This window comes from Protopterus annectens, chromosome 2.part2 (genome assembly GCF_019279795.1).
Source record: "Protopterus annectens isolate FY-2018-M chromosome 2.part2, PAN1.0, whole genome shotgun sequence".
In the NCBI taxonomy this organism is placed as follows: Eukaryota; Metazoa; Chordata; order Ceratodontiformes; family Protopteridae; genus Protopterus; species Protopterus annectens.
This window is the reverse complement of record NC_056730.1, coordinates 388547766-388553145: the sequence shown is the minus strand read 5'-3', so window position 1 is coordinate 388553145 and position 5380 is coordinate 388547766.

The following is a 5380-nucleotide window of genomic DNA, read 5'->3' as shown; positions in this document are numbered from 1 at the left end:
TGTCTAAAGGATTTTTATAAAGCAGTTTTATACTAAAATTAAAATACTTTATAAATTTTTTTGGACCTTGTGTGTGTGTGTGTGTGTGTGTGTGTGTGTGTGTGTGTGTGTGTGTGTGTGTGTGTGTGTGTGAGTGAGTGTGTGTGTGTGTGTGTGTGTGTGTGTGTGTGTGTGTGTGTGTGTGTGTGTGTGTGTGTGTGTGTGTGTGTGTGTGTGTGTGTGTGTGTGTGTGTGTGTGTGTGTGTGTGTGTGTGTGTGTGTGTGTGTGTGTGTGTGTGTGTGTGTGTGTGTGTGTGTGTGTGTGTGTGAGTGAGTGTGTGTGTGTGTGTGTGTGTGTGTGTGTGTGTGTGTGTGTGTGTGTGTGTGTGTGTGTGTGAGTGAGTGAGTGTGTGTGTGTGTGTGTGTGTGTGTGTGTGTGTGTGTGTGTGTGTGTGTGTGTGTGTGTGTGTGTGTGTGTGTGTGTGTGTGTGTGTGAGTGTGTGTGTGTGTGTGTGTGTGTGTGTGTGTGTGTGTGTGTGTGTGTGAGTGAGTGTACGCCCTTTTCTCTTTTCTTGCATCTGACTTAGTAAATATCTCTATCTTTGCAATTTTTAAATTAACATTTCTCATTTAGGAAAATTCTCTACATTTTAGCTCATTTCAATCCATAGCAGAAGGAGCATTGGAAGATGAGGGTCTCGGGTACACAAAGTGAACATGGACCTTGGTAACTGGAAGAACATAACATTAGAGGGCAAACTGTGTGTGTGTGTGTGTGTGTGTGTGTGTGTGTGTGTGTGTGTGTTGATCTGTGCTTGGTGGAGAGGGTGTAGTTTGGAAAAAAATTAAGTTTTATCTTTGTTCTGTTATGATTTTATTGTTTTACTTATTAACTAATTAAGTGCACTGGCCCTTCTTGCACCACATGGGCAAAGGTAACTATTACACACACACACACACACACACACACACACACACACACACACACACACACACACACGTATATTTGGACAGTCTCATGAAGGCAGTATGTTTTCCGGAGGTGGAAGGAAACTGGAATACCTAGTGAAAACTCTCATAGACACAGCGGGATCATGGAAGACTCCTCACATAGAATTAAAAGAGATCAGGATAGAACCCTAGGCCCTAGAGCTGCCAGCTTTCAAAACTAAAGTATGCTACAGGATGAACAGCAAGCTGTTGAGATAATGAATGCAACAAAGAACTCTAACATAATTTTTGAAATAAATGTATCTGAGATGTATCTTGAAGGTCTTTCAGCTCTATAATCCATGACTGGCCATTTTAAATGATTTGTCATACAGATATTGTACTCCTGTCCAGAGAACAGAAGGAAATTAAAATAAAATTTAAGCTCATACTGTTGGCCAACATCTCTTAAAATACAAACTGAAAAACAGACATACTTTCATTCAGCTGTTAGGGTTTTATTGAGTAATAGTAACTGCACAGTCATACTAGTATAAACAGAACTTACCACTTCTACGATGGATTAAAGCCATGGTCAGTCTGGGAACAAAGGAACTGGCTTGGAATGAGCTAAAAGCAATGCAAGAAGAGTATGCAAAACTGAGGAGAGACCTTAACAGCATACACCAGTGGTTTGTCTTGTTCATAGCATGGGTTAGGTTAGACTGTTGTGCATACCAGGTTTCAACATTTGGATGAATGGGAAGAGAGTACAGAAATGTGTCATCACTTCATGCTGGAGACCAATCTTTTGGAATGGAAGTCATTGCTAGCATATGTCTGGTAGGGGACCCATAATCCTAAGTGGTTTAAGTGCTTCATCAGTAAGTGTTTAAACTAGCTAAGAGTGAGCTCAGAAAAGCAGCAGGGATACTGTAGTGTCTCACCTTTAATTTCTGGAGTAGTTAGTGATTGTTGTGTCACTGGGGGGGGGAGTGTAAGCAGTTCCATATTAAATCAACATGCATGAATAAAAAAGGGAAAAACAGTTGACAAATGGAAGGATATAACTAACAATGCCACAGTATGGGTAAAAAAGCTTCCTGATTGTGTGCTGTTGAAGAACAATGTGGTTTTTTTTGTGTCGCTTGCTCCTGCCTCCTGCCAATCATTAGCCCCATCTTGGCCAGTTGAACCATTCCTTCCCTCATCACCAAGGGTGAGAGCTGGCTGAGAGGGGCCATCATTAAGGCAGCTGTCAGGAATGGTTTGAGGATTTTTTCTTATGTGGACCTTCATCCCTATGGATATTCAGCTAAGCAGAGGGAAGTGGTCATACATTTAGCTGATCATGCCGGCCATGCCTCACTTCCATGAGGCATGTTACCAACAAGCAGCCCCACCCTCCAAACTTAGAGCACGGGTGGTGGTTTTCCTGGTCTGCACCATAGAACCTAGTCTACCTCAGTGTGTTCCCCAAGCACATCTTGACCCTCCTTTCTCCCTGTGAGAGGTGAGTAGGCTACACACCTTCACTCCTCTCCCTGTGAGAATGTAAAACGTGGTAGAGAGAGTCAAGATGCAGCAGTTCTTTCACAAAGGAAATGATCATGAAAAAACTTTAGAAGCTAAAATTTGACAGAATACTGAGCTGTGATGGGATTCACATCAGATATCTTAAACAAATTGTAGGAGAACTAATACTACCTCCACTCTTTTCAACAAATCACAGGAAGAAAAAGACAGCAGATCTTCACAAAGCTGTAAACGAGACAGGGCTTAAAATAGTGACTTGTTATTGTAAAATCATGGAATCTCTGTTCAAAAAGATAATTTTGGCATAACTACAAGCCAAATACTAGTCCCAAGGAAGCCTGACTTTACTGTAGGAAAGCAATAAAAGCTAAATCAGGGAGTTTTCTTTGACTGGGTTACCTGGATAGTCAACAAGATAAGTGTTGTAATGTAACTGACTTAGATTTCACTAACACGTTTGACACAGTACTGCATAAAAGTCAGTGAACAAATCACACAGCACTGGAGAAGTTCCTAGAACAGCAACATGGGTAAAACACAGGCAGGACAAAAGGCAGGGCAAAATAACATCTAGGTTCAGACCCCACTCTGATGGACTTCCTGCATGTCCACAAAACAAACAGCACCAGAATTACCTGTTCTAGACTTCAACATTGCCAGTGATATAAATAGGACCTGCTGAAGAGATATGTATGTATCCTAGAGACTACCCTGCCTGTGAAACATGCTCCCCATCCACGTGAAGCCAAGTTCCTCCCTAAAACAATTCAAGTGTAACTTGGACAATTGGATGGGAAACAGGAAATTCATCCTTGGTTCGACACCTATTTCTCTAATGGACACAGGCAACCTATTAATGGTTCATCTCCCAGGCTCCTGCTTTTAAATGTTTCATCTCCCAAACTCCTGCTTATACTTATCAAGGGTATCAGAACTTGTCAGAGATTTGGGATACATGGCTAGGCTTAAAAAGGTCCTTGTGGTCTTTAGCCTATATAACACATATGATCCTATGAACCTATGAAATGGATTTCAGTTTATGGAAGGGATGGATATCAGTGGAGTATATCATGGGTCAATGCTGGGGTCATGGGTCAGTACAGGGGTATGGCCCCATTTAATGTCAATATCATTCCTTCCTTCCGTCCCTGTCTTTCTCTAGCAAGGTGCAAGGGAGTTACAGGGTTCACTGGAAACTTAAGTATACACACAGCAGGCTCATCCAAATAGGCAGTCTGAGTCCATTCAATCCAACCACCATGTAATTAGGACAAACTGTGCACCACCTTTGGCCTTGTGCTTTAAGTTCACTGGAAACTGAAGTATACACACAGCAGGATCATCTAAATAGGCAGACTGAGTCCATTCAATCCAACCACCATTTAATTAGGACAGACTGTGTACCACTACCTCTGGCTTTGTGCTTTAAGTGTTAGAGGCATCCGGTCTTCTGCATATATTTTAGCCTGCATAGTGACTAGTCTGAAGACAAATGCTTCAGTGTCCTAGTTTGTAAGTAATAGCCTTATAGTCTGTAAGCACTCCTGCACTGACATCATGCTGGTCAGCTTTTACTCTCTCCTTCCTAACAAACACTGACATTTACTCTTACTACTCAAACTATTTATTTATCTTATATTTTCTTCACTTCTAGACTTGTTACTCCCACTATTTACATGCTCCTGTCTTTATTTAGTGAGACTTCATGCCTTTAAAGAAGTCACCCTTGGTCTGCCTTCCTTTCTTATTTCTCCTTGCCTGAGACAGTTAGTAAAACAATTTCAGCTCTGAGCTAGTATATGTGCACAGTCAACATCAATTTGATACACTCAGCTGTATCTTTAGTGTGTTTTTAATTTCCTATAGAAGTAGCCCTGCAAGCAAATAGATATGCACATGACAGTGAAGTCTGCATGTTGAACGCCTGTCTTTGGGCTATATTTGTGTGTAAATTACAAATATTATGGCAGCCTAAAATAACGAATTTTGCCCACCATAATAGTTCCATTTTCTTAGACCACAGCAGTCCTACTGGTACTTTCTCTGTGCTCAATTCATCATTTTAGAAGTCCACTGTCTCCTTTTCTTAAGTTTGTTTCTCTTCTTGTGTACCCACTTTTGAGTTCTCAGACAGTATTTTTCCACAGCTGAACTACTGCATTCTGGTTTACTTTTTCTTATTGTTTTGCTGGTTTGTGGGGGGTGAGGCAGGCTTTTGGACTTTGCATTGCAAAGTCCATAGAAATCTCCTTACATTACAGAGTTTTTCAAACAGTCAAGTGTAGTTTTTTACTGTTATCACCATTAGTCAGGTCAAGGTGATATTGGACTAACTCTCTTACTAAAACTGTGTCCAAGAGCAACATTCATCTATCAGCACAGCGGCTTTTTAACCTGCATTGTTCCTTTTCCTTGTCTCTCAGCAGCTTTGTGGCTGTATACATTAAGTCATTGATTGTTTCCTCTGTCTCTTCACAAGTTTTCAACCCGTTTTGCTCACCTTGCTAACACCTGGGCTTACTCAGCTCCCAAATTCCACCCACTCCCTCTCACTCTACATTTATACTTCCATAGCACCACCAACATAGGATCATAGGATCATAGGAAGTTACTAGGCTATTGGCCCTGAGGCCCATATAAGCCTAGCCAAGAGTTTAACCCATGTTTAGACAAGTCAGCACCCAAAGCCCCTGTCCAGCAGGGACACAGGTGGAATCCCAGGGGTGTATTTTCTGTTTCCCATCCAGTTGTACAGGTTGTGCTTGAAAAGGGATAATGAGGTACTCTGCTTGACGTGAAGAGGGAGTCTATTCTACAGATGGGGGAGTCTCTGGGACACAAATCTGTCCTGCCAACAAGTCCTATTGATGTTACAGACCAGGTTGAGGTCACGCATGTGGGTTACTCGAGTGGAACTTGACTTGCGGATATGCAG